Source organism: Schistocerca serialis, chromosome 4 (genome assembly GCF_023864345.2).
Source record: "Schistocerca serialis cubense isolate TAMUIC-IGC-003099 chromosome 4, iqSchSeri2.2, whole genome shotgun sequence".
NCBI classification, from domain to species: domain Eukaryota; kingdom Metazoa; phylum Arthropoda; class Insecta; order Orthoptera; family Acrididae; genus Schistocerca; species Schistocerca serialis.
The window spans coordinates 430601243-430615105 of record NC_064641.1 but is presented as its reverse complement, the minus strand read 5'-3'; the positions used below and the strand labels follow the sequence as shown (position 1 = coordinate 430615105).

Sequence of the window (13863 nt, the reverse complement as noted above, 5' to 3'; positions counted from 1 at the left end):
GAGTCCAGATTTGTTGGTAAGAGCTGACGGTAGGGTTCGAGAGTGGTGTAGACCCCAACGAAACAATTGACTCAGGTTGCCAACAAGGCCCCCTACAAGCTCGTGGTGGCTGTATAATGGTGTGGGCTGTGTTTACACGGAACATACTGGGTCCTCGGTTATGTTCGGATACTTGGAAACCATTTACAGCCATTCACGGACGTCATGTTCGCAAACAGTGATGGAATTTTTATGGATGCCAATGCGCCGTGTCACCGGGCCACAATTGTTTGTGATTCGTTTGAAGAACATTCTGGACAACTCGAGCAAATGATTTGGCCACCCAGATCGCCCACAGGAATCCCATCAAACTTTTATGGGACACAATCGAGAGGGCAGCTCATGAGAAAAATCTTGCACCGGCAACATTTTCACAATTATGGACGGCGGTAGTGGCTCCGTTTTTCTGCAGGGGAGTTCCAACGACGTATTGAGTTCATGCCACGCCGAGTTGCTGCACTACGCTGGACAAAAGGAGATCCAATACGATATAGATGGATAGAGACGGTACAGAGAAGAGCGGCGAGATCATTCACAGGTTTCTTTAGCTACCGCAGGAGCATCACGCGAATACTCGTCAAATTGCAGTGGCACGTGCCAAAAGTGCTACAAGAGTGACATGGTATATCACGAAACGGTACACTATTGATATACCGAGTGGGTAAGTTCCCTGAAGGACGAGGCAGTGTATTCCTTCCACCAAAGTGCAGCTAGAGAGATAACATGATGGGAACACCAGAGAAATTCGAGCTCATGTGGAGGGTTATTGACAGCAGTTCTTACCGGTCACATTTTACGATGGGAACAGGAAAGATGAAAATCGTAACTATACCGATAGTATCATCCACCATATACCAGAACGTAGAAAGTAGAGTATATTTGTAGACATAAATTTAGAAGTAAATTTTAGTTTTATAAATTGAAACGCCTTCTGCGTTCTGGCTTGTTCCAAATACGTTTACATAACGGCGTTTTAGTAAATTTAATCTGTAACAATACAGTTTTATTTTTATATCCGGTGCTTATAGATTAGCAAATAGTTCACTTCATAATTTTTACATTAATTTACTAGTACTGATATATAACCGTTTCTCCGCCGAAACCTGCGTTCATATAGCTATAGAGGTCGCACTGTCGGTACACTTATAAATCATCGACACATTTTTCATGTCACAATCATCATCTTCGTAACTATGGGTTCCCTTTATGACTCTTTTCTCATTTGGTTACCTCTTATTTACATAGTGTGTGTGCGTTGCATGTGCATGTGTATCTGTAGCCCATGTCTTTCGAAAGGTTTTGAGGTTTCCCGTAAATAGTCAGCGTTTGTAATATCCTCACGTTTCAGTTTACTGCGGAACTATGTTCATTCCTCCACGTGTGTGGTTAATCGTTAAGCTGACACGGCGACATTCGCATAGAATTATCAGCTGCATGTTGGAGTCAAAGTGATTCTTCCACTCCTCACTACGTTCGGAAGTATCCATTACGAAAAATTTTCTCAGCCTCCAGTGGGTACCTTTGTGGGTATTTTCCTGTTTGTAGGTGAAGAAAGTCGAAGAGAGAAGCGTAAGTCAGGTACTGTTTCGTACCGATTAATTGTTGTCTGGGGGAAGGAAATTTATAACGAAAGGCAAGTAGTGGAAATTAGCCCTCAGAGGAATTCAGACGACGTAGTTGGTGCAAAAACAGAATGCTGGAGAAAAACGCGAGCTGTTAGAGTCTACTTAGATCCACTTACAATGGAGCCAACACACAATTAAGCAGTTGGTCACAATGTTTCCGCTCATCAGCATAAGTCACTTCTTTACTAATAGATCCATCCGAATTGGCTTCTGCCTCAGGTTTCTGGATTGAAGTTCATTTAACGATTATATTGTAGTTTTCCCATCACGAGTAGACTCTCGATTCCTTGTAGCGGACTGGACCAGTCCGCCACTAACAATTAGATTGAACCTTTGACAATCCAATTTACCCGTACTGGCAAAACGTCAGAACAATTGTTAAAGAAACTTCGGCCGAAGAACTCGATACAGAATCCAACATGCGGTACATCATCAAGCGTCCACAAAATATATAAAAATTTTGATCCATTCAAGAAACAGTCTCAAGTGATTTGAAGTGAAGCTACTCTAAACATTGAAGGTAACCGGTGACCTTCATATCTTCATAAATAGCAACATTATCAACATTGATTGCATTTTAATCTAGTTAAATAAATTGAAATACGTCCAAGACTTGAATTATTGAACTGATTCAGGGAAATCGCAGAGAATCTCAGGCGCCATGACCACGTGGAAAATTGCAGTATATTCCTTCTAAATACAAAAACAGTGCTCAAATTTGGTAACTGCAGTACGCTGGCCGCTAATGGTATGGACCTTAGTGCAGTGCACTCATTTAGTTTGTAAAAAGTGTTCATTGCAATGTGTATTTCCCTAATGAGTAGGAACATCTCGTCTGGCAATTAGTACTCCATTTAGGCTGCTGCTAATGTCATATCCTTTCCATTAGGACAGATAGTCCATCGGTTCCTGTGGAGCTTCGAACATACGGGTAGGAACAATAACGGGTCGAAGCTCTAAGCTGGTCCTTGAGGCGTTGAGTCTAAATCCTAGCACTAAAGGTTCAAGAGTGGTTTAAAAGTCAAGGTGAAAAATTGTCGATGATAAGGGTAACTGATGACATTCCTACCCTGAATGAAAGTGAAAAAGACTTACAGGATCTGTTGAACTGAATGAACAGTCTACTGGGTACTGAATAGGAACGAGGATAAAAAGAAGGAAGATGTATCACAAACGAGAACAGTGAGAAACTTTGTATCAGTATTCGGGATTACGAAGTAGAGGAAGTTAAGGAATTCTGCTACCCAGACGGCAAAATAACCCATGACGGACGGAGCAAGGAAGACATAAGAAACAAGCTAGAACTGACAAAAAGGAGATACCTGCCGAAGAGAAATTCTAGTATCAAACACAAGCCTTTATTTCAGGAAGAAATTCCTTGGAATGTAGGTACGGATTACGACATTGTAGTGAAATATAGACAGTGGGAAACCTGGAGCAGAAGAGAATTTAAGCATTTGATATATTCTGCTACAGAGAAAATTGAAAATTAGGTACACTGATAAGGTAAGGAATGAAGAGCGTCTCCGGAGATTCAACGAAGAAAGGGATATGTGGAAAACACTGGCAGAAAGAAGAGATGAGATGATAGGACATCTGTTAGCCCTCGGGGAATAGCTTCCATGATACTAGAGAGAGCTGTAGAGGGTAAAAACTGTAAAGGAAAACAGAGATTGGAATACGTCCAGCGAATAACTGAGGACGTAGGTTGTAATTGCCACTCTGAGATAAAAATGTGGGCACTGGAGAGGAATTCGTGGCGCGCCGCATCAAACCAATCACAAATCTGATGACTCAAAAAAATAAATAAACAAATAAGAAACCGCGCCTTTCGCAGAAGACAGTGGTCTTGACTTTGAGTATCGTACGTGCAAAAAGTGAAAAAAAATATTTTTTAGAAATATTCAGATGGAGGTTTTTGACAATAATGTGGTACAAGAAGACTTAATGTTCATTTTACAACAATGACACTACATCGCATTGGCCTTCTTTCCGTTTCTAATGATCTAGTCGTAAAGGGAACTGTAAACACTAAAGCCTGGAAGACACAGAAACGAACACAAGCGAACGAGGATTCTCGCTTGTGTGAACGATAGCCGAGCTTGAATGGACATCATTCAGTCACGTTGGGTTCACATTCACAGGTGCTCGCTCTTGTTCTGCTGGTTGTCGGTGTTTCAGTGTAATACCAATGGAAGTGCGAGTATTCTCCGCTTTGGCGCTAGGTGTACGGAAAGCATTCGTCAGGTGTTTAGCGTATGTCCCAAACTACGGGCACTATAAAGACGACAAACTGATCAGATGCTTCCATCGGACGGAAACTGAATGAATAAGCACGATCTTTATATTTATTAAAATATAACAGCACAATGACTTTCTTAGAAAGCGAATAAACACGAATATGTACGTACATACACCTACTTTTTGCTAGCGTTCTTCCAGTCTAGGATGCGCTCCTCTAAAATCAGAATTTGGTTAATTTATATTAATTTAACTTTGTGACCAGATGTCCTACCTGTCGCCAGAGTCGTCAGTTACCCAAGGCAAGAAAGTCGTGTGTACCATCATTGTGCAAACTTTGATATATGCGAAACCGTATTTTAACTTTTTGTGTGTAGTACGGTATGGGCGAATATTGGGGGCCCTCCGAGCATTTCCCTAAAAGAACGCGCGAAACCGCCTAAAATCCACAGTCAGGCTGGTCAACGCAACAGCACACGGTCGTTAATCTGTCGCCGTTATTAGATACCTGTTTGGGTTACGTTCTTGTCTCGCGAGCTACGGCAGTGCGCGTTTCGCTATGCGGGTACGTAAAAATACGTATATAATGTGTTGATTAAAATTAAAAATCTTCAAAAGACCTGGTTATTTCCATTGTTTAAGTTCTTCGTGGCTGTAATTCCATAGCTTATGTACCACTGTGTCACTACGGTTTTAGATTTTTTGATGTACCAACCTAAGCAATAAAAAATATTTTCCTGCAGTCACGGTATCTCCCATCTAACAAGCTACGAGGATATACGGTTGCTTATGTGACATGTTGTATACGTATTTCACAATTCATTACTCATACCTTATTGATATTATCTACCATACGTGCAGTAATAATGTCCCTGCAATACTTCACACATATCACTTCAGAAATCGGGAGCTACCTGAGAATAGCAGTCACTGGAATGCGAAACAATAACAACCACACAGCATATGCTACCCATTCTTCAGCTTATGTTGATTTATGTCGATCGTCGATAGTTAATGTTCTGCTTGGACGTTTCCTCCTGAGTTCTATTGACAAAACCAGTGAAGAGCCTCAACCGAGTTATGTACAAAGTTTTGAACTAATACTAAGAAAGGTTGGAGTTGCATCTCAGTCTTAAGATCACTACCTCCAAACGCTTCACACTTACAAATTAGCAGTTCCACGCGCTTCAGTCTGGAACCGCGCGATCGCTACGGTCGCAGGTTCGAATCCTGCCTCTGGCATGGCTGTGTGTGCAGTCCTTAGGTCAGTTAGGTTTAAGTAGTTCCAAGTTCTAGGGGACTGATGACCTCAGATGTTAAGTCCCATAGTGCTCAGAGCCATTTGAACCATTTTTTGACGTACAAATTCAGACACTAGGTCTACATTCCTCTTTTCCTACACCAGTGTCCTTGGTTCGACAAAATCAACGTGGTCGCCACGCAAACTAATCCTATCTGAATACCACAGATTTTTATCGTGGCCATAACTAGTGTCGTATCGAATAAAATCTGCATGGAAATTACTAGCGCAAAGAGACAGTAACACAGCGTTCCTAAGGTTAGCAAGCTATGCTCCTTCTCTCGTATCCGCTTCCGTTGCCTCCAATTTCTGGTGAGGAAAATGTCCTCTTTGGTAATCAACATGGTTTCCGAAAACAACGACCATGTGAAACCTATCTCGTTCTGTTCGACCACGAGACCCAAGAAGCAGTAGATAATGGCGCCCAATGAGGTGTCACCTTCCCGAAGGCGTATGAAGAGCTTTTAGCAAACAGAACGCAGCACGTCATTGTCATGGGAGTGTTACAGGACCATTAATTTTCATAATGTACGTAACTGACCTGGTAGATAACGTTCCTTGAGGCATTTCGCCAATGATTCTGTTGAATACAGAGAAATCGTAACACTAGAAGATCGTTGCGAAATACGGGAAGACCTGCAGAAGGTCGACGATTTGTGCAGAGAGTGGCAATTGACCCTCAACATAAAAGAATATAACGTACTTCGAATACACCGATGAAAGACGCTTCGCTGTACGGTTACAGTGTCGCAGAACAATACCTGGAATCAGTTACCTCCATAAAATATACACGTGCCAGGTGAGATTCTTTGGGAGAAGACTCAGGAAAAGTTGATCGTCAACAAAAGAAATAACTTACAAAACACTCGCTAAACCGATGCTTGAATACTGCTCGTCAGTCTGGAATCCGTACGATATATGGTTGACAGAGGACATAGAGAAAACTCAAATAAGAGCAGCACATTTCGTTACGGGTTTATTTAGAACGCGTGAAAGCGTCAAGGAGATGCCCAGCCAACTCCAGTGGCACACTGCATGAGAGGCGACCTGCATGGTCTACTGTTAAGATTCGACGATTGTTCGTTCCTAGAAGGGTCAACCTATATATTGCTTCCCCCTACGTATAACTCGCAAGAAGGCTATGGAGATAAAATTGAGTGAGATTCGAGCCCACGCGGTGGCTTACCATCAATCGTTTTTCCCTTGAACCATGCGCGGAACACGAAAAGGGGAATGCGGTAGTGACATGAAAATACCCTCCTCCACATACCATGTGGTGGCTTGCGGAGTATAGATGTAGACGTACAATGTATACGATCGTTCACGGGGTACAAGTGAATGGTATTGAATTCGGGCGAATTGTCCGCAATAGCTCGTTCGCTGTGTTCGCTTCCGTTCGGTGTAAAGGAGGAGTAGTAATTCTTCTTTCTTATACGCGCCAGTTAACCTGTTACGAATACTGACGGCAAGAGGAACTGCGGCTTACTCTCGCTCTAGTGTGGCGTAGATACTAGGACTCACATCAACCAGATGTGCTCTTAGGACCACAATGTTCCGTGGATGTGTGAAGCGTCACATTTTCCTGGGCGTAATCGTCTAGAAATGTAAATATTTCAGTATGAGGCAATTGTATCAGTCATTTCAACTGGCCGTAAGCGCTACCAACGAAACATGACCAGAGTGTATCACATTCGGTACCTGTAACGGTTCAATACTTTACTAGTGTCCAGTGAACCACTGAGATATAAAGAGCTTTCTATTACTGAAACTTTACGTTCACTAGCGTGACACCTGTTTCCACTTGCATGTTACACAACGGTGAACATTAATCACCCCGCCAGTCATTGTCTATGTATCGTGCACAGATAACACACCTGTCTCAGTGTCACGGTGTGAAGTGATGGTCGAATATCTGTTGCCCTCTCGCGTGCTCACGTAGCACTCAACCATAAATTTACAGTGTTGTTCACACAGGCGGTATTTATTTTCTGTAATCTCGCTCTCTTTTTTCCTTTTGCGGAGCCACGCGTATCTGAGATGTACTTGACCACATGCACGCTCACTCACGGAACACGAACGCTGATTGCAAGAAAATGAACTATCTTCAGCCGTCCTTGACAATGTCATTAATTGTATGCCTACCAATTTCAGCACTTCGGTGCACCGTCTTCAGGCCTTAGCTGATGCTGAAGGGGTTAACACTATCCGTGTACATAACGCCAACATCTGTAACTGGTGTCCGCAGACTACCTGTAACCGCTATGCTGTCTCTCCAGTCATCAGCTACCATCTAAGTAGATAGTTGATGGTTGGAAAGACAGTATCGCGGTTACGGGTAGTCTATGGATGATGGCTAGTGATGTATCATGTATACGGATGGTGTTAACACCTTCAGCTTCAGCAAAGGCCTGAATATGGTGCACCGAAGCGCCGAAACTGGTAGCCATACAATTAATGGCGTCATACGGACGGCTGTAGGTTTTTAATTTTCTTGCACAAGTGAACAGCGGAAATCCCTCCGACTTCCAGTCACAAGACTGGAGATTCGAAAGTTGATTGTACCTAACACACGAGTGCTGCGCCGAGCTGGGTGTAGAATCTGGCAAGAGCACCTCCGGCGTTTGGCATCAGCAACAGACCTGCCGCTATCATACGGATTTAACATTTGGCACCTCACATTGTTGTCGGTGTCCTTGGACCTCCCTCAACGGCGTCTGCGGTGGCTGCTGCCGTGTGGCTGATATTTCAGTGTTGCCTCAGCGTATGGTCGTTTTGTACCATCATCTTGCTAACGGGTGTATCATGGTAATACTTCACATCCGACTTTTCGTGGTATCGTAATACCAACAATAAGGACCTCATGAAAGAAAACATACAAATATGGTCAGTTGTATTTGGGTCTGAACAAGTGTCAATATTTGTTATATCACGTGCAACATTTCGTGTCAAATGAACACACACTGTAATCTACAACCCCCTCCCCCGCCTTACCGCAACTCCCCCTTTTAAACACACACACACACACACACACACACACACACACACACACACACACACACACACACACAAACCAACTCTCATGTTCATTACTCACTGTCTCACGTGTAGCTGTCGTTTAATAAAGCACGTGAGCCTTTCCATCAGTCAGTGTGTTAAGTCTGACATACATCTATAAAGACAATTACATAATTTGGTTTATAATATCTTTTGTATTACATTTTTTCCAGCTCACAGAAATAATTTTTGGACTATTCTATACACTCCTCCATTACAGCCTATCTGATGCTTGTATCTTCGTCCCTGTACATACCATCAAGAACTTATCCAGGATAAGAGTTGAAAAGGGGATGTGGGCAATCATATTAATTTTGTGAAAGGGGTAGGAATGGGTAAAACTAACCATAGTTTCTTACAAAATAAAACTGAAAACTATTCAAAAATTGTTTTTATTAACCAATAAACATTCAAATGCCAGACAGAACGCCATTACAGGTACTCACTATGTACAATTTTCATAACTGAGAGAATACAGTTCGCCTCAGATTTACAGTCATTATATTTCCGTAGGGCAGGCAACATTCAGTTGCGTGTGAATACTTTACATTACAGTTGTTTTCGACTTTGAATGGCAACACATTTTTCTTCTGTATTGCCGTTCTTGACAAGGAACTGATCAAACCAGTACAGATACCTTTGTACATTTACCATCCCTTCTTCCACTAGCTTCTTTCCCTCATCTTCTAACAAAAATCCAATCTCCTCATGCTTTCACTGTTCGCGTAGTGCTTATATCTGTTGTCCATACCTCCTACAAGGCTTCCCAAAGTCATTGTCTCACGTCTGACGTAAAAGTGAAAGTTCACGGAGGTTTTCCCTGCCCTTAATCTGTGTCACTAACTATCAGGAGGGGAATTCGATATATAATGCAACACATTTTTCTCAGCCTGTTTCGTTTGGAAAATACGGAATCTGTTGTGAGACGTCGTGGAATATTCCAACTTCAGTCCCTAAAGTTTCATGAAATAGGTAGCAGCACTGTACGTAGCCTTCAAAACGGCGTCTGTAATGGCCTTCCACACGCACAGCCGTGCTATCCTCAGGAAATTGATGATGATACTTCAGTGTGTACGGCGCCACAAAACGTAAACGAACTTCTTCTTCTTCTTCATGGCGACGCAATGCCTCACACAAGACTGCACACCCGAGAGGAGCTCACTTACACCCAAGTCCGCAACTCCCATCTTCCGACTTCCACTAGTTTGGTCCAAAAAAAAAAAAAAAAAAAAAAATGCTCTCGGCGGGAAGCAGTACGTGGATAATGGGGATGTTACTGATGCAGCAGGACGTTGGCTGCGACATCCGCCACTGGAGTGGTAGCATGCTGGCATACAGGCGGTACCAGTAAGGAGGTGGAACGCCGTCGCATTCAAGGCAGCTTATGTTAAAAAATAGGGTTTTGTAGCGTAAAGAGTGGGGAATAACATGCTGTATTGGAATTCTCAACAATATCAGCTTACTTTCAGAAAAAAATGTGTTGCATTACTTATTGAATGCTCCTCGTACAATGTTCTAACTTCCTTCATTGTTTATGAATATTACAGTACAATGTTCAACTATAACGATACAGTAGTGTTAACGATATCAAGCCATCATCCAGGAAAGCTAATACTGAAAACTACAACACCATTACGATAAACCAATAAATTATGGCTTAGAAATATGTGGAAATAAATGGTCTACGACAATGAAATCTTGAGAAAAGTTGATGTGGAATATTCGCATAACGCGATTTGTATATATCACAGAACATCAACAAATACTGCTGGATGAAATCATGGTGATTAAGCGAAGTGGCATTGTATTCATGGAACTGGACTCGGCTTCTAGATGAGAAGGGCTCAAACCGTTGCGGGGATATCTTGACTGTGGTCACTCCAGACGAATATCTGTAAAGTTTCCTTTTACCGAGCAAGATCTGCCTATTGCTGTCCAGACAGGTTACGCTCCGTGTCTAGTATATTCAGCGTCAACAGAGAAATAAATGCTGGGCTTCCTATCTCCCTTATCCCGATATCCTACTTCACATTAATATTCGTTGTGAAACATGTGGGTTAATTTTTGATCTTTAATTCGGATAATTCGATGTTTCTACAAAAATAAAAGGTATAAATTATAAGCTTTAACGCCTATCCGACGACGACGACATTAGGACCCGAGGAAACACCAGTACTGCAGTAGGAAATCGACCGTGTTCAGAGGAATCAGCGCGAAATTCGTTTTACTGGATTGAGGAAAATCGCGCAGAAGTTCAATCTAAATGAAGAGATGGGAATTTGAACTGCGGTTTTCTGGAACGTGAATTTACAGTATTGTCTTACCTCTAAGACAAGCAAGTAGTTGAAACTTCCTGGCAGATTAAAACTGTGTGCCCGACCGAGACTCGAACTCGGGACCTTTGCCTTTCGCGGGAAAGTGCTCTACCATCTGCGCTACCGAAGCACGACTCACGCCCGGTCCTCACAGCTTCACTTCTGCCAGTGTCTCCTACCTTCCAAACTTCACAGAAGCTCTCCTGCGAACCTTGCAGAACTAGCACTCGTGAAAGAAAGGATAATGCGGAGACATGGCTTAGCCACAGCCTGGGGGATGTTTCCAGAATGAGATTTTCGCTCTGCAGCGGAGTGTGCGCTGTTATGAAACTTCCTGGCAGATTAAAACTGTGTGCCCGACTCTAGGAAGACAGGTAAATAAGACGTCATATCCGTGTTTGTTTTTGTCGCTGCCACTGACACGCCAATTAGTGCTGACATTTCGATGTCACAGTAACTACGCGCAACAGCTAATGCAGTTTTGGAGGAGAAGCAGGAGGCCAAAGCTTACGCACATTCCTCCTTCACCCAGAGTACTTCATACGGGCTGCAACTATTTGGAATAGAGGTCAGATCTGAGTAAGAGAAGGTAATTACGGTTTAACGGCGACAACGACGTCATTAGAGATGGAGCACAAAATCTGGGATGACAAGATAGAGGAAGATATCGATCTTGTCTGTTTGGATCGTGCGTTTCACCTTAATCGATGTAGTGAATCCACCGAGAACCTTAAGCTGGATTCCCGAAAAAAGGTTTGAACTACCCTTCTCCACAATTGGGATAACAAAGTCTCCTCGTGCCAGCATGTTCGATAAACTTTTAGACTTCGACTATTCTATAACGCAGCTTACCCCTAGCTAAGAGAAGTAACCACTTGAAGAGGAAACTTCCATAAAATCGTTTATTTCAATTTAAATTGTTCTTCGTATATACTCCTATGAGTCTATTATCATTATTATAATTAGAAATGATTTTAAATTGCTTATCAATATTCATGTATTAGTTGCTGTTATTTGTCTGGCCACAAACCTAAGGCACGTCACAAATAGTTTGAAGCATTTCACAATAAACTTTTAAAGTGTCCAACATCGAATTCAGTTTTCAATGTACGTTTGTAACTCAAGAGAATCATCTTAATTTACTTGCTGAAAAGAATCCCTAAAGACGTTTACTAGAGGAGCAGTGTTCAGGATGTGACTTCTCACTTCAGTTCTTGTATTCACTCTATTCTTCTTTGCTCCTGTCTTCGTCAAATCCTCCAGACAAAGTCTAACTGTCTTACGTCTTGATAAGTTCGTGCTGGATAATAGTTCTGCTACAGATAATCTACTGGTACGAGCAGAGCGACGTTGACGTATTGTCTCTTATGTACTCGTATGTTGGAATGTGAAGTGGCACAATCAATGTGGAAATATGCTGCTTGACAAGTTTTCGAAGTTACGAGCTTTCAAAGGTACTGACTCTAGTTATCAGCTGAGGTATGTTCCAAAAAGGTGTTCTCACTCGGAAAACGTTTAGAATAAGTGATACATCTATGGAATTTTTAGGCTTCCCATGAACTTCTCTATCACCGAATATTCACCTTTATTCCTGACACCCCTTGTGTATTCAACAATCTTATAACTCGGTGGTTAGAAGATAGTTTATGAAGATAAAATGTATGCTGATTACCGTGTCTTTAGATAAAAAATCTATGGATATTGAAAATGAAAACCTGGAAATAAAGCAGTTTGTGGGTTAGCATGACATAACACGATTTTCGTTCAATCAAAAGCTGTATTTACGCTTACAAGAGACCATTTTCTTTGTTCTAGTATCAGTGTATCGATCTGAAGCAGTGATAGATAAGGTTTAAGAAAACGGTTACTACACGTGGTAGTAAAAAATCTACGATATGCTTTGCACAACTTGTAATACCGACGAAATGGCAGTTTGGCATTGTTCGTAGACTATACGCGGAAAGCGTCGTAACCGTCATACTTCTGCTGTCACTACACATCTGATGATTCAAAAACTGATCACCACGGCCTACCAGGTACCACGTAATTGCATAGAAAGCACGTGACTGGGTAAGGAAAGTGTATAACATGAACAGACACGAATGGGAAATCATTTTATAAACGATATGGACCGAAAATGAGGAAATCACCTGGCACAAGCTACTCGGACTAACGGGAGAGTGACGTGAAAGTTTCGTGGGTACGGTACCGCGTCATACTATAAAAAAATGCTCCATAAGAAGGTCCTGTAACAGTTGCCGAAACGTTGGCTTCACCAGCAATATGACGCTGTACCACAAACATAACATTTTTACGTCAACTGACACTGGTCGCGGAAACTTACACGAGGGAGATTGTTGTGACTCGGTGCCTAGGAAACCGTATCTCGGAAACGATGAAGCTGGTCCGCTGTCCACCTGCTACTGTCGTGAGCTTCCAGGGAAGGTGGTTGAAGGACTGTAAAACCACGAGCAGGTGACAAAGTTTTGAACGCACCTGCCTCATCACACAACGTGGATGTGGGAGGCGTGACCCTCCTTCAGACGACAGTCTGCGGCACGTCTGGCAACAGAGTAGAGTGCCGGTGTAGGCACTGGTGTTTCTGTGCACGTCGTCCAGCGAACATCGTTGAACATGGGCCTCTACAGCAAACGGCCCCGGCGTGTTTCCACAACAACCGAACGACATCGTCAATCACGAAGGCAGTGCGCACAAAAGCATCGAGATTCAATCCGTGGATCAATGGAAACGTATCCCTTTCTTGTTACAGCTGATGGACGGTGTTAGTGTTCGGATATGTGGTCGTGAAGTCTGACGGCTGCTCGAAAAGTGATGACGCGTTTCGAGTAATCCTCATCAGATAACTGTGACCAAATTAACACAAAAGACAACATTAGAAAAGCTTATATAAAAACATTTCAAAACCGTTATAGCATCAGTTAGTAAAGTACGCATTGATTTTAAGTACTTACAATATGCTTAAGAAATCTCATACAGCTGAACAATACAAGAAAAACGTACACGCTCACGTGGAAATTGCCTCTAATCGTATTTTCAACAGACATTACTTTAAGACATCGCATGCCACACTGGAGGCAGAAGATTCGAGAACCCTATTACTTCAACGTGGAGTCAGATGCTGTTGATCTCAGAGATCGCAGCATACCAGGACATAGAGTTTACAATGAACAAACATCGTAAATATCAGTTACAACGTTACATCAGTTTTATTTTTTTTATATGAACGCCATCTGGTGCCATGTTGAAGAAATACAGCTGTCGAGTATGC

The 13863-nt window shown here is 42.4% G+C and overlaps 1 long non-coding RNA gene across 1 annotated transcript in view; it reads right to left on the bottom strand.

Moving 5' to 3' along the window:
• Positions 1–13863, bottom strand: part of LOC126474006 (uncharacterized) — a 398394-nt gene that overhangs the window by 274851 nt on the left and 109680 nt on the right. The gene's annotated exons all lie outside the window — the stretch shown is intronic.